This window comes from Harmonia axyridis, chromosome 7, assembly GCF_914767665.1.
Source record: "Harmonia axyridis chromosome 7, icHarAxyr1.1, whole genome shotgun sequence".
NCBI classification, from domain to species: Eukaryota; Metazoa; Arthropoda; class Insecta; order Coleoptera; family Coccinellidae; genus Harmonia; species Harmonia axyridis.
Window position 1 is genome coordinate 18,260,767 of NC_059507.1, and position 17,611 is coordinate 18,278,377.

General features: G+C 32.8%; 1 protein-coding gene across 5 annotated transcripts in view; it reads right to left on the minus strand.

The window, feature by feature from the left end:
* Positions 1–17,611, minus strand: part of LOC123684840 (probable phosphorylase b kinase regulatory subunit alpha) — a 137,916-nt gene that overhangs the window by 71,394 nt on the left and 48,911 nt on the right. The gene's annotated exons all lie outside the window — the stretch shown is intronic.

Sequence of the window (17,611 nt, forward strand, 5' to 3'; positions counted from 1 at the left end):
AAAGGTGAACATGATTTTAGGATTGAAGAATCGCATCGAAAAAGTTGCCCATCCAAGTCTAACGCAGCAGAATCTAAGGTTATTGTTACAGTTGATGCTATAGAATGGATACCCTAAAAGGTTGTTGTCCAGAATAATTTACAATACCACTCCTTCGAGACAGCCAACGAATGGAGAGAGGGGCGCATCCAAAACTGTGGACACTGAGAACGTAGATAGAATTCTTTACTCATCTATTCCCCTAATAAATGGTATGACCAATGCATTAATTAACCTCCTAAAGACCACAAAAATTAAATTGATTCCGAAATCTTGTTTTAAAATTGAGTGGTGTGGTATATTGTATTCCATGTTCAATATGTAGTGAGGTGTATATTGGTCAGACATCTCAGCTTTTGAAGAGAAGGATTGCTCAACACAAGGGCGACATCAAGAATTCAAATAAGATTTGTGCCCTAGCAGACCATACCCGGGACAAAGATCACCCAATGAATTATGATTCCACCAAAATCCTTGAATGTGAAGTTAGTGTTAGTTAGTTTTTTCTTCTTCACCATATAGGGTTTATATATATATATATATATATATATATTTTTTTTTTTTTTTTTTTTTTTTTTTCAATTTCACACTTCTCGTGGTAGCCGTGATACCCGGGCGCACGCGCCAAGAGTACCTCCGTGAGCTAGTGGGGATATATTATTTTTCTCACTATGCTGACAGTTCCCAGGATTACTGCTTTCTGCATCCACGTGATGGTGTTGTGCGGCAGGTCCAGTTCATTTAGATGTTGAGTGGTCTTTCGGTGTACGAGGCCATATATATATATATATATATATATATATATATATATATATATATATATATATATATATATATATATATATATATATATATATATATATATATATATATATAGATTTGTTTGACCGCTTATACAGACCCAAATCGATATACTCTACCGACTTTTCAGTCCAAAACTGACGTTGTCAGACCCGGCTCCGGGTCTGGTAGCGTTTAACCATATATTCTTGATCAGGGACGTTCGGGGATGCCAGTGGTAAATTTTCAGCCGGGTGTGAAAAATCGGTGAAACATCATAATATATACAGAAAACTTCAGGTTTCGGCCAGTGCGAGGGCGCTTATATCGAGAGTAACACGCTGTATATAATTGATATATTCAATCAACTGCTCCAGACCCTAAATGTGGCAACGCTGTAGATTGTATATAAACTTGAATCTCACACTCCGCACTTCTTATACGAACCCGGTTTATAGGACTGACGTCGATACAAAACATTTTTCAATTGTTCTTATAGAGCTCGTAAATCGGATATTCCATTTTTCTGATATATACAACTAAAAACCATACGATTTGAAGCTTATAAAAACCCGATACATTGAATCGTCGTCATGAGGATTGAATAGTGATCCTTTCGATTATGAACCTAGCACCCATACTTGAAGAACTTATTGAAACTAATCGTATTTTTCCATAGAAGGTCGTTGTGATAAATGCTTTCTTCTGGAGAACTTGAAATTCTGCTTAATGGAACAGAGGTACATGGAAAATTTTATAAGTTGTACAAATTTTCTTAATGACTTAAATGAAACGTATAAAGTATGATTTCAAATTATCTCAAACCTAAGAGGTTCTTTCATATAGCATTTATTTAAATCTGTCTCAAACGTAAAAATCCGAAGTTGTTGGAGCTGTACTTCTCACTGGGCTCGAAGAACGTTCTGTCATAATATCTATCCTTCGATGAGGAAGCGATTCGTTCGAGAATATACGAACAATGAGCCTAGAGTATGCGGCACACTCATTTTATTGAGAAATGATTTCACGCCTATCAATCAACGAAACTGCGAGAAAAAAAGTTCCATATCTGTTTCCGAAAATTGTTCATAGTTTTCCTGTCTATGATTGCACGAAACAATAAAAGTGAATGCTTCTCTTGAAAACAGAAGAAGTGAATTGGCCAGATTCGAAAATATTTCTGGCAAATCAAAAGTTGCATGCCAAACATATACTGTTCAGATAACTTCGAAGTGAAATTATTATCGAATGGGGATCATCGTGGAAAATAAAGACGAAAAATGAACTGGGGTAGAAAATCTTTTAAGAATCAAAAGAACTCAAATAACACGGAAACTGTGGATTTCGGGTTATCAATGAATATGACTCAAACGACCGCAAATGAGTCATACCAACTTATTTCCCTAAATTATACCCTAAATTTCGAATCACCCTGTGTAGAACTTGAGTTATTGTGTAGTGCAGCTTCTTTTTGCTGCCTTTTCCAGGAGAGCTGCATGCTATCATTTTTCTCGAAAGACTTTGATCTTCGGATTTTGGAAAAAAAAATATTATCAAGCGATTGAATTCGAATAATTGATGAGTAATTGTCGTTCAAAATCGATTCTGTCGGGCGCAGTCATGATGAGTATAGAATCAAGTTCAATGATTCATACCTATGATATAACTTTATTTTATATCGTTTTGTCAGTGACATATATAAACAATGAAAATAATATATGAATGAACCGAATAAGAACCATGCTCCACAATCAAAAATATTTTAAAAATGATGGCCAATCATTAAAAGAACGGTTTGAAATCAATTGAGTGTTAGGAAAGAATACAATAGATTGGTATAGTGTTATAAGGGAATATTGAAATTTTTTTGTGAAATTCATAGGAATATCGGAACTAAGAAGAATGAATTGAAATGAAATCATTGATATAAATGTTATATCGATAATTGGAATAATCTAATTCTTAGTTACAACTTGTTGAATAAGATAAATATTCTTAGAATTTGTCTCAGATCTGAAATAATCTGAAAAAATAAGAATGTGTGAGTGAAATAAATATTGTGAGCGGGTACTTGATTAAAAAACTCATTGAAAATATAATTATAATAAAAACTCAAAATATCACATAACTGTTAGTCTGCAAACAAGGTTCGAAAATAACAAAAAAAAAATACTTTTCATTCTCAATCAAATATTTTCAATTACACTCTATTTTTGCTGGTAGTCTTTATATACCAGGATTTCAATTCTATCTCAGTCATCATGCTTGTAAATGAATTCCATACATCCATGTCTTCTGGGAGGCTTCTTATTCCTTACATGATTCTAGACGTGTATTAGTACTAACTGCTCCTCCTCTCCTGTCCATATATGTCGTTTTACTTCTTCGAGTGACCACGTCAGTTGAAGAGCCTTGAAATATAAGTATCAAATATAAGATTATTCTTGAAACTTTCTGGGCTTTTCACGGCCATTATCTGAAACAGAACTTATATAGAACATTCAATACTCCTGCCTATTTAGAAGGTGTACACTTTGTTTGTGAGGTGCAAATCAAATTTCAGATATAAAACATAAATTAACTATTGAACTGTTCAAAATAATCATCATTCGTTTTTCATTGCAATAAATATTTGAAATCATAATACAAACATGTATTTTGGTAGATGTAAATTAGAAAAATTTCTTTGGAAAATAACAATTTTTTGTTTTCTGAAATATATATAACACTAAATATAAATTATTCATCAAACTTGAAAAATCATCGAAAGTTTCACGTTCACATGCCATATATCATATTTTAATCTGTAGACTTCAGATAATGGAAATTGTCCGTGGCCACCAAGATCTCTGGATTTAACATCGTTAGAATGCTTTCTTTGGTCACATTCAAAGAGTACAATTCATTAGTTGAAAAATTTCGAAATAAAATATCCGGCACTGTTAAATTCAGAGAACTTGGTGGCCACCGAATATATCTGAAGTTCACAAATTATAATTAATAGGCTTTAGGGTGATTTTCTATGTGGAACTGAATTTTTACTATTTATATAGTTTGATGAGAAATTTTAATCTCATGTTGTCATTATGAAAAGGAAATAAAAAGCAATTTCATTTCTCATAGAAACTTTTACGATCAACATTCAAAAAACACAAGATTTATAACATCTATAATAACTAATAGCAATAAAGAAATGGTTACACCAATAGATTTCACTGAAGAAAGCGCTTGTAGAATGTTTTTGTTTCATAACTATAGCACCAATGAAAAAATGTAATGAGAACTTCTCTTTATACTCCATTTTCAACTTTATTTTTCTAGCTTGAAAACAGATATACAGAAATGCTCACCAAGAAACAGAAAAATGGACGGACATAGAGACGTACTAAAAGACGGATGGAATGTCATACATACATACATACAAACAGGCATACGGACGGAAGGAAAGACAATGAATTTGTCCTATGATTTCTCATCAGGGATTCGCAACTCTATCGTTTGAGTTAATTTTCGGCTTAATATTCAAAAACGAGAACTTTCCTCGACGAACGAGCGTGTAAGAACTATTTTGCTCAACTTAAACATTCTATGTGATTCGAATTAGGAATGCATGTATGAGGTTCTGAAGAAAAATTAAAATATTCTTGGCTAGGAATAACTTTCGATATACTTACACCATCTTCCAATCTGTAATGATGCCTCATCGGTGCACATTGCTTATTTTAATGAACCTCTCTTTCAATGTCGATACCTACAGAACAGATTTCAGTTGAGTCATAATTTGTATCACTAAAATTAGTGAGGCTATAATGAGTTATTGCTTCGAATAATATCATGAACTAAAGAAATTGTCTCATGGAGTAATCAGAATTTGTTCTATTCAAAAAAAAATAATACTCATACCTGTCGCAATTTCTACTATGCAGTTACTGCACGCGGACATAATTCCTCCACTTCTCAACACAACTCATACCAATTAAATGATACTACAATGAAACGAAAATTTGGCGCCCTTTTGTTTATCGAATAAACAAGATCGGACCCGTCATGCGAGAACGCCCCACTCTGTATATAATTGTTATGGTTAATCAACGTCTCCAGTCCCTCAATGTGGTTGACCGCCAATGAAAGGCAACGATTTCGATATTAGATATTTTATCTTATCTGTATATAAACCTAAAACTAACACTTGGCTACTTATACAAGCCCGGTAAAAATGGCCGTCGTCATGAGAAATGCTCATTTCGAATTTTCTGTACCAAGCACGAAAATCATATGTTCAAGCTATTTGCATTATATGCAGGTGATGTATGTAAGGAAGGAAAACGACTTCATGATTCGATTCTTGTATGAAAATTAGAAGGAGTAGTTCAAGTTTTTTTCGAAATCAGCCTCATTTCCAAGATACATTCCGGACAGCTCAAATAATGCGTTGGCGAGTTTATGGTGTTTGATATTTGTACCTGCTCTGACTAAACATCGAATAATATTACTCTACATAATGTTCGAAATTATTTTTGTCAAAAAGATATTTCAGATATGTAATTCAACTTTGGAAAAGAATATCGAAAGAGTAGAGTAGATATACTTTTTTTTAAATAAACCGAAGCTGACAGTTTTCAATACAGACACACGAAATCTTAGAATATTTCATTCTATGGTGCACTAACTCGTTGATGTGAAATGAGAACTGGTGAGATCTAGTGACACTAGAAACGTTTCGACAATATATAAATTCTGCAAGAGATATTTTGTCATCAAAACTAAATGGAAAACCATAACAAAGTTGAATTCTTCAAATATATTGTTCAGGAAAACAATTATTGAAGATAGAGGTTAGCACACCATTTCCATTCTGTATAAACTGTATTTGGATATAATGTGATCATCTATCTATTTCACAACAACGAAAAACATCTCGCTTTGTTCGAACAAAATCGTAAGTGAATGAAAAATTGTTTCGTCATTCGAAAGAAGTCTTTCACGCAGGCGGCAACGGAGGTTAAACTGGTACTTCCAAATTTTCATTGATACGAAAAAAAATTCCACGTCGAGTCAAAAATACGATTAAAATTTTCATCTGGATGTTTGTCGCCGATCTCTGAATGCCCTCAACAATTGTTGTTGTTCAAGCGTCTTCACGCTTGAAGGAGGTCTAACCTCCGATGCCGCCTGCGTGAAAGAATTTTTTCGAATGACGATACAATTTTTCATTCTCTTACGATTTTGATGGAACAAAGCGTAGATGTTGTTCGTTATTGTGAAATAGATAGATTAATCACTTTATTTCCATATACAGTAAATACTCCTTCTAATTTTCATACAAGAATCAAATCATGAAAACGTGTTCCTTCCTTACATACATCACCTCCATAGAATTTAAATAGCTGAAATATATGATTTTCGGGCTGCGTACAGAAAATTCCAAATGAGTATTTCTCATGACGACGGCCGTATTTACTGGGCTTGTATAAGTTGCCAAGTGTTAGTTTCAGGTTCATCTGCAGAAAGCATGAAATATCTAATATAGAAATGGTTGCCTTTCATTTTCGGCCTACTACATTGAGGGACTGGAGACGTTGATTGACCATAACAATTATATACAGAGTGGGGCGTTCTCGCATGTCGAATTCGATCTTGTTTATTCGACATTCAAAAGAGCGTGAAATTTTCGTGTTATTGTAGCATCGTTTAACTGGTATAACTTGTGTTGAGAAGTGAAGGAACTACATATCTCCACGCGGATCAAATGAATAGTAAAATTGCGACAGCTATGAGTATTATTATTATTACATTTTTCATAGAATAGATTCTGATTACTCCATTAGACAATTTCATTAGTTCATGATATTGTTTGAAGCTATATTTTATTATAGCCTCACTAATTTTAGTGATACAAATTATGCCTCAACTGAAATCTGTTCTGTAGGTATCGACATTGAAAGAGAGGTTCAATAAAATAAGCAATGTGCACCGATGAGGCATCAACAGATCGGAAGATAGTGTGAATATATTTGAAGTTATTCCTAGCCAAGAATATTTTAATTTTTCCCGAGGACCCCATACATGCATTCCTGATTCGAATCACACAGAATGTTAAAGATGAGAAAAATAGTTCTTGCTCGCTTATTTTTCGAGGAAAGTTTTCGTTTCCGCGTAATAAGCCGAAAATTATCTCGAACGATAGAGTTCGACTTCCTGATGAAAAATCATGGGTCAAATTCTTTGTCTGTCCTTTCGTCAGTATGCCTGTTTGTCTGTATGTCATTCCATCCGTATGTCTGATTGTCTTTTCGTACTTCTGTCCGTTCATTCATATGTTTCTTGATCTGCCTTTCTGTATATCTGTTTTAAAGCAACAAGAAGTTGAAAATGAAGTATGAAGAATATTTCCCATAACATTTTATCATTAGTGCTATAGTAATGAAACAAAAACATTCAACACGCGCTTTTTTCATTAGAATCTATTGGTGTTTCATTCATTTTTTATTGCAATTAGTTATTATAGTTATGATACAATCTTGTGATTTTTAAATGTATATCATGAAGAATTCTATGAGAAATAAAATTGCTTTTATTTCCCTTTCATAATGTTAACATGATATATAAATTGCTCATCAAACTATATAAATAGTCAAAAAATTCAGTTTCACAAAGCAAATCATCCTTAAGCCTATCCATTATAATCTGTGAACTTCATATAAATTTGGTGGCCACACAGTTTTTTGAATTGAACATTGCCGAGTATTTTCTTTTCAGAATTTTTCAACTGATAAATGGTGCTCTTCAAATGTGATCAAAGGGACAAATCTAACGATGTTAACATCGTTAGATTTGGCATAAATTCATAGATCTTGGTGCCCACCGATAATTAACATTGTCTGAAGTTCACAATATGATATTTGCCATGTGAAAGTAAAACTTTCGATGATTTTTGAAGTTTTATGAATAATTAATATTTAGTGTTTCATATATTTCAGAAGGTAAAAAATCGTTATTTTGCATAGAAATATTTCTGATTTAGATCTGAAAAAACACGTTTGCATTATGATTTCAAAACTTAATTGCAATGAAGAATGAATGATGACTATTTTGAGCAGTTCAATAGTTAATTTATGTTGTATATCTGAGACAAAATTTGATTTGCTCCTCACAAACAGAGTGAGCAAATTTCGATGTTTTTGCACTACAACTTCTGAACTTGAGGTGATAGACAAAATCTGATACCCTATATTCTCGGTCTCTTGTTCTGAGAAACTAACAAGGGTAGAATTTATTTTTGGCCACCTTTTGTTTTCGAGTTATAAGCGAAAATTGGAAAAATGGCGATATCGAAAAACTTTTTTTTCTCCGCTGATACTGATGCTAGTTCTCCGATATTTGAACATTATACAGACACTTTTTTACGTAGAATCCAGTGGCGTGCTCGTGTTTTCGAAAGGGTTTTCAATTACGAAGCTATGACCCAAAGTTATGTTTTTTCAAAAGGAACACTCAATTTCTATGCCATGTTTTGAAAGCTTAATTTTTCCTGATTTAAAAAATTTATAACATCGTATGGTTTGTATTAAAATAAACAACAGAAAATGGTTAAAAATCTTTTGTTACCTGAGAGTCTCAATATTTCTATGGTTTCAACTATTGATGAGCACATAAAAATTGAGCTTTCTATAACAAGAGCAGTGTCCTTCCGGCAATATGATTATTTTTTTGCTTTTTACTCATTTCTAGAAAATTCAAATCTAGATATATTCCATAAAAAGAGTTTCGAAAATATAAATGAACTCGGAGAAAATTTCCTAAGTTGCTTGAACACAGTTTCAAATATTCATCTATTGAATTCGGTGCGAAATATCGAGAAGATGTGTCGACTGTGCATTATTGTCGTTATCACGTTAAATATTTTTTTGTTCCCTTCATAATTATATTGTTGAGTTCAATCATATAATATGCGTTGTTTCATATTCTATTTAAAATGGTACTTATTCATTCTGGAGACCTATGAAAATAATATTCTGATACATCCATCTCATAACAAGACCTTCGATTGAAGAATTCGATCTTATGGATCTTTTCGTTATTTCCGAATCAATTTTTAGATGAACAATTCATTAAACATATCTAGATTTGAATTTGGTAGAAATAAGTGAAAAGCATAGTGATAATCAGATTAACGTAAGGACACTGCTCTTGTAATAAAAAGCTCAATTTCTCTGTGCTCATTAAAAGTTGTAGTGCTAAAATATCGAAATTTGCCCACCCTGTACACCTTCTAAAGCAGGCAGGAATATTAAATGTTTATATAGGTTCTGTTTAATAATATAATAATGGCAGTGAAAAGCCCAGAAATTTTCAAGAAAAATCTTATATTTGATACTTCTTCAACTGACGTGTCACTTAAAATAAAGAAATAAAACAGAAACGCCACATATGGTCCGAAGAGGAGAAGAATTTAGTACTTCAAACACTTCATGTAATCATGTAAGGGAAGAAGCCTCCCAGGATAGATGAATGTATGGAATTCATTTCCAAGTTTCATTCATTCAAAGTAACAGTTGAGATTCAATAAACATATTCCATGAAATAGCTGAACCATGCAAAAAATGCAATATTATCTTCACTTGTTCAATTCTCAACGCCACTTATACAATTATAACAATATCGTATATCGAATAGACGCGATAAGACCCTGCGATCTGACAACACCGCTGGGATCGACAGCGGCGGCCGTACATGTCAGTCTAGTATATGTGGGAATGAAAAGTCGGCGGAACGTGACGGGTCTCAAAAAGAGAACCTAATATATAACTTTCTTGAATGAAAAAAAAGTTTTCCCCTCTTTGGATGCCTAAGGAGTTATATTTTCAAACAGCTGATTTTTCATATATACACTCCAAGAAAACACTCGGATTACATGGGTCTGAGGTAGCCTGCCAAGTTTAACGGGACTGAATACGTCGGTTGGATAAATATATATATATATATATATACGTCAAACTTTAAACGTAAAATCACAGCCCAAACGGGACCATCTAGAGCAAAAATGACAAGAATAAGACCCCCCTCAAAATCGTCTGGAGATCCCGGGAAAAATCCCAAACCTTTGATTCTCCCCGCGGTTTTCGAGTATACGGGGTGTTTCGGATCATTTTGACATTTCAAGTCCCATATTTCTGTGGTATCTGTGGACAATTTGGCTGTCAGTGTCATGTTAATAATAAATATTCCATTTCGATATATGAAAGTTCTTGAAAAAGTTTGCAGTTTCCAAAATTGTTATTCAATATTTAAATAAATGCCGACAGATAAAATGCAAAGTTTTCGGCGAATCGAAAATTCGATAGATATTTGTCAAAATTTGGAAATGAACATTGATATCATCGAATGCATTTTCCTCAATTCAGGTTTGTTTTAAGTATTTGTATCATTCAATTGGATATGAATGTTACTTTATTTCAGGAATTTTTCGTTTATTTTCCACAAACTATAAAACTACATTCTCTTTCGTGAGAATTTGAATCTATTGCGACAGAAGATGGAACTACAAAAGAGAACAGAAGCTTCATCTGATCATGTATTAAACAGATAGAAAAACTCCTTATAGATAATTCACAATTGGCTTTATTACTGGAAAAAGAGCCAAGTTAGTCAGATGACATTCAAAAATTTCCATGTGTTTTTGGAATATCTAAAATATACACTTTTACGACTGAAGAGTGCAAAAATATAAGTGACCTATCAGTTTTTGAAGAATTTGAGTGCAGTGCTGTTGAATTTATAATGAAGAAATCAAATCGTTGTGAAATCTTTCATACGAATAATTTCAACCATATATACCCTGTTATATTATCATAATATTATTTGTCGTTCAACTGAAACCTTGGAAATTAAGAGACTCTCAAACTTATAACCTGATTTCTCAAAAAGGTTCTACCTAGATATTAAATTTGCTTATGAGGTAACATAAGGCATGGGTATTCGAAAGGCAAGTCTATTCATTCTGTCTCTTTTCAGGTTGTTCATTTATAGCTATACTATATACATATATAAAATCAGTTCAAATTTTTAACTTTAATTACTAGTCAAAATGTTACAACAGAAATAAAATTTGAAGGATCATTCAGTATATGAAGAATTTTGACATGGCAGTTACTTTCGAAATTGGTATCAATTTTCCAGCAATTCAATGTAGGTATAAAATACTTTATACTTGCATCTTGAAATGAATTTTGCACTTTTTCAGTGTTCAATAATGAGATAATTATTAAATTGACTCAAGAGATTAACAGAGTATGCTTTATCAGGATTAGTTAATACTGCTAAAGACGTTAATAAACCTATTAATTCCTTATATGGTTCATCATTACAACTCTCTTTTGTTGAATCAAATTTCAATTAAGTTTTCAAAGGAGTTTTCATATGTTTACAATTAGACATGCTGAATTATTGCAATACATACTTGAAGAATATAAACAATTACTATACTACCTTTTTCATAATTTCTAGTGATATTCATCCCTAAACATTTTTAGCTTTCCCTGAATTCTTTATGATGAAATTATCACTTAAATTTTCAGATATATTCATTCAGAATTAACATTTGTTAAAACAAAAAAGTCATCCACGTACAATGCAACAACAGTTAGCAAGTTATTTTTTGATTTTATGTAAATACAATGCTCAATTGTTCATCTTTTTTAACTGATATCTGTCAAAATTTCATTTACTATATATATTTCCCTGTTCAATTTACTTCTGAGTAAAACCCAGAGCTACAAGCTTGCTCTATAACGTAACGAACCATCACGATTAAGCTTTAATTCAGCTGTCCTCCACTGAATCAGAATTATCTAGTGAAATTTCTATATCATCTCTTATCTATGATAACTACATCTCGACTGGTATTAATGAAATTGTTACCTGTATCCCTTTGATCATTCACCAGAACCCACAAAAATCATTTTTGTCCATATACCTTCAAGAAATATGGAACAGAAGAGTATGCAAAATTCATCGATACAATTTTCAGATTCTAAAAACGCCTTAGTTCTTCAGGAATGTCCAATTGGTCTTTCAATATTATAAATTATGGAAAATAACCTACTATTAACCAAATTTTTAGATTTCAAAAGGTGTCCTTCCTTGTATTTCTTAATAAATTATGAAATAGAAGAATAATTTGTTGCTCAACTGAAAAAAGTATTGATGAACCTCGGAAATGAGGGACTTCTTATAACCTGATTTCTCAAAGATGTTACTGATATTATTACGATTGCTTGTAAGGCAACATTAGCCATGGGTTTTTGAAAGGTAGATCTATTCATTCTGCCCCTTTTTAGTTTATTATAGCTATACTGAATATTCCTAGAACAAAATTTCACTGTAGGTCTTTTCATAGATCTTATCGAATGATTATGTAAATTCAATATTTGTCAAAACTGAAAATAAACATTGAATGCAGTTTCTTTTTCAGGTAGTATTTCTATTGACTGATAATAACTCTCACATTTTGATTATGCATTTTTCCCAAATTGTTCAAAGAAGAAAGGAATTGCCATTTCTAGAGAAATGAGAATTTCAGATTTCAAAATGTCTAATTACTACTTCAAATATATATACACCCTATATAATTGTTGATCAAATATTGTGTATTTCTTTACAAATTAGTTAATAATTTGAAGCTTTAATCTCAATTTTCAGACTTGAATTGGTCCCACATCTCTAGATACTTCTAATTGATATTCGACAAATAAATATCCTGTATAATTATTCATCCAAACGAAAATAATCCATCTTCTGAAAAGAAAAACAATGTTTACTATATAGAATTAATTTTAATAATGATTCGAAAGTGATGAAATTTTGCAGACTTACTTTTTTGGGTCTTAGATCACGAATCCGCTGTCATAAATTCATTAATTCAGCTAGTTTTTTTTTTTTAATTGTGAAATTGGCCTGATGAAGGTGAGGTTATCCACATTAATAGCTAGTTTTCTAGTATTTTATTAACTGATTCTCGTTAGAAATGATTAATTAATCACATTTCAAGCTTTCCCTGAAATAAAAATGCCTTTTTTTCGTCAAAATCGATGATTTTATCGATTGTTTATATATGGCGGCGGCCATCATGTTTAATACGTAACGTCTGTCAGATGCATAGACCTAATATTAGGTCTAATAATCTGCAACGTTGCCTGTATGCCAGATCTTCTTGATGGGATCGGTTTTTTACTTGGTGGAAATTCATATTAATAGATAAACTGTATGGAAACTCATAATTTTCGCACAGCTATTCGAGCAGAAAATTCGGCAAGTTTATTTTCGAAATGAATAAATGGTAGTTCATATGGTGTTATTCTGGTTTTTTCGATATTGGCATCGGATTCAGTTTAGTACTCCTGAACATATACACTATACAGGGACATTGATGTTGACGAGGACGCTGTGATTACAAGGTTTTCAAAGGATTCACAGACCAAATTAGATGTTGTGTTATACTTGCCAATTGTCTTCTTTTTTTTTCATATGAAACAATAGATTTACTATTTTTTTTTTAATTTCTACCTGAATAGATAAAACCGTGATAAGTAAATAAATATATTACAATATAACAAATACATAAGCGTACAAATTTTTTTAGCGAAATTTGAGGCTTTATTGTAAATATACATTTGGTTATACATTTATGATTCGAAATATTGCCCATCGCTGGTCACTTTACTTTCTCACATCTTTCGAGCAGCGTACGAATTGAAAAAACTGGTCATCTTTTGAAGCGAACCACGAATCGATCCAAGTTTTTAATTCTTCATAAGATAGGAAGTGCTGGTCAGCCAGGCTGTGTGCTATTGATCGAAACAAGTGATAGTCCGAGGAAGCAACGTCTGGAGAATACGCCGGGTGGGGTAGGAATTCCCATTTCAACTTTTTCAAGTATATCTTGACTTTCGCAACATGGAGTCGAGCATTGTCATGCAGTAAAATCCATTCATCTACTCTCTCGTCGTATTGCGGCGGTTTGTCTCTCAATGCTCGACACAAACGCATTGATTGCGTTCGATAACGATCGCCTGTGATCGTTTCAGTCGGTTTTAACAACTCATAATACACTACGCCGAGCTGGTCCCACCAAATACTGAGCATGACCTTAGAACCGAGAATATTCGGTTTAGCCGTCGACGTGGAAGCATGGCCAGAATATCCACATGATTTTATGTGCTTGAGATTATCGTAATGAACCCGTTTTTCGTCTCCAGTCCCAATCCGATGCAGAAATTCCTTCCGTCTTTGCCTCGAAAGCAGCTGTTCACAAACAAACAAACTCCGTTCAAACACCTCCCGGCTTCAACTCGTACGGCACCCACTTTTCTTGTTTCTGAATCATTCCTATGACTTTCAGGCGTTTTGAAATGGCTTGTAGTCCTAATGATCCTGTCAATTATTGTTGCGTTTGAAATGAGTCTTGGTCAAGTATTGCCTCCAGTTCTGCATCTTCAAAAACCTTCTCTCTTCCACCGCGATGCTGGTCTTCGACATCAAAATCACCATTCTTGAAACGTTGAAACCACTCTCGGCACGTTCTTTCACTAATAGCGGCCTCACCATAGGTATTTGAGAGCATTCGATGAGCCTCAGCCGCAGATTTATTCATATTTCAGTAGAAATTTAAAACCTCCCCCAAATGACGAGAATTTGACTCGTAAGCTGACATGGTTAATCGTGAATAACTTTATGATGCAGACCAAATCGACTAACATGTCGATGGCGTTATGTTCACAAATAACTAAACTTATTGTATGAAATCTACGATATATTTATTTCGACTACCACTTACCGTTACAGCCAGCTATTGCAAAACGGCAAGAGCAAAGTTGTACGCCTAAATCTAAAATTTCGGAATATGACATTGTTCAGCTAAAATATTTTCGAAGTTCAGGCGCTTCCGGTTATATAAGAATTAAAAAAAATTTTTTCAAAACAAACTTTTTTTCATTTTATGTCTCAGATATTATCGAGATTTCCATTCTCAATTACTCTTTGCTAAAATTATTGTGTTAGTCCTCATAGTTTTCAAAATATCAAGGAAAAACCGTAAAAAAGAGAGAATTTCCTTAGTCACAATTACCTGAATTATTTTTACTGTGAATATCCTATGCCTATTTCAATTCACTTTCTCAAACTAAAATGATGTTGGAACATCGTGCATATCTTGAATTTGAGAAATATCATTACAGGGTGCCAAAAATTGTGAACAAAATTTGATCATAACTTTCGATTTTCAAATCAGAACCCTATTTTTTTGTGATTTCGCTGGATTCTACGGTAAAAAATAAGAGTAGTGTCCAAATGTGATTATGCTCTCAAATTCAATAATTCAAGAGTTATTTGAGATTTTATGAATTTATGTTATACGTAGGGTCAATTTTATTCGATCTGTTTCCAGACAGACTAGCAATAATACTCTATGACCATAGAAATTTAAATATCTAATTTCTTTACATGTAACAGGTATTTTCATTATCAAAGCTTCACGAATTGAATTTCCGATATTCAAATGACAAAATTCTAGATATACTTTTCTCTAATTATGTGGCAAATCAGTTCTTTCCGGCACATTTTGTGGAACAAAATAGACTGGAACGGATTTATCTATTATTTGTCAAATTTGTGATACAGAAAACTGTTCTACCAACCAACATTTTTCAATGCAAAAATCACTAATAGATATTTATGGAAATTTCCGTCAATTTCAATAAAAAGGCAGTGAATTCGGGAACATAATGTTTAAAACTCGTACAGAAGGCTCATTCTACCACTCGGTCATTCTGAACTCTTGGAAGAATATCAATAAGTTCTGCACTTGTATTATAAATATCTAATTCCATATTCACGATGAATGCAATAGAATTATTGGTAGAACTCATCAAATTTTAAATCAGAAATTTCCTCATCTACTTGAAAGGATGTTGCATACTTCATGAATATCCATTATACTGGATGGAGTACCTACCTAGAAGAAAAAAACCTCTACCTACCAAATGAAATAAAATCATGCAGGACTCCTGTGTGCCAATTCTATTCATATGAAAAAGCGGTAGAATACATTTTATGAATTCAGGAAAAAATCAGCGTGGTGATGAAAAGGGAGTAACAGAAAGTTTGAAACATCCTTCCGAATTATCTTCTCGTCAATTGGTGGTAAATGTGGATATTTCTGATTGAATGCTCGACAAGTTCTCGAAACAATTCTGTTGCATTCACCGTGGATATGGAATAGATCCAGAATTTCATTATTTGAATAACGGGGATTCATATCATCAAATTATAATCTACTAGATTCAATAATGAGTACACCTGTCACTTTGAAATAATTGAATATTTGAAACGCACTCTAGAAACAGATTGAATGAAATTGACCCTACGTATAACATAAATTCATAAAATCTGGAATAACTCTTGAATTATTGAATTTGAGAGCATAATCATGTTTGAACACTACCCTTATTTTTACCGTAGAATTCAACGAAATCACAAAAAAATAGGGTTCTGATTTGAAAATCGAAAGTTATGATCAAATTTTGTTCACAATTTTTGGCACAATATTTGAAACACCCTGTGATGATATTTTTCAAATTCAAGATATGCACGATATTCCAACATCATTCTAGTTTGTGAAAGTGAATTGAGTATACGCATAGGATATTCACAGTGAAAATAATTCACGTGATAGTGACTATGGAAATTCTCTCTTTTTTACGGTTTTTTCTTAATATTTTGAAAACTATGAGAACTAACGCAATAATTTTAGCAGAGAGTAATTGAGAATGGAAATCTTTATAATATCTGAGACACAAAATGAAAAAAAATGTTTTTTCCGAAGAATTTTTTTTTTAATTCTTGTATAACCGGAAGTGCCAGAACTTCTAAAATATTCTAGCTGAATAGGGCATCATGAACAATGTCATATTCTGAATTTTCAGATTTCAAATCGGCCCCGTTCTCCAGAAACGTCTAATAGGCCTTCGAACTTGAAACACCCTGTATAAATATTCATATAAATATCTAAATATAAATATTTTTGAGAGGTTAAGCTCGATATCGGTGTAATCTGGGATTTGGTCCCATAGAAAAACTCGAAACCCTTAACGGCGAACCCCCTCAAAATTTAAGGCTAGGACCGCCCTTGGTTTGTCGTCATGGAAAGTTATTTGCATCAAATATTTTCATGTGAGCAAGGGCGAACCGGTATGTTCTAGGAAAGAAGTCTTATAGAATTCTACCCTAGAATCAGCATAGGATACCGAGTGAATCGTCTAAAATCAGCAAACGATACATGGTTTCCGAAAAAATCTTTTATTTTCTAGAGGGATACCCAGTGAAGGATCTACCGGCATAGTGACGGGGTCCAAGGGGCGGAGCCCCTTCGGCGAGCAGAGCGAGTATATATATATAGTCAATAGTATTTTCTTTATTTGGAAGTGTCAGGTTTTTAATGAAGTTGATTATTTCATATAAAAAAATATATAATTATACGTTTCGGAGAGACTCTCCTTCTTCAGTAAAAATGATTCATCTGATAGTTTACAATATAAAATATTAATTAAAATTGAGCCTGTAAAAAAAACACAAACATTTAAAATAGTATACACAATAATTTACTTCACAAAATAAGTTAATTAAAATAAATGTATCCCACCTTCAATTTCTCGTCAATTCACAATATTGGAACGTGAATGTCAAAGTCAGTCTTCTTTGGTATGTGTCACGTTTTAGGTCTTGTCTTCTTTTTGTT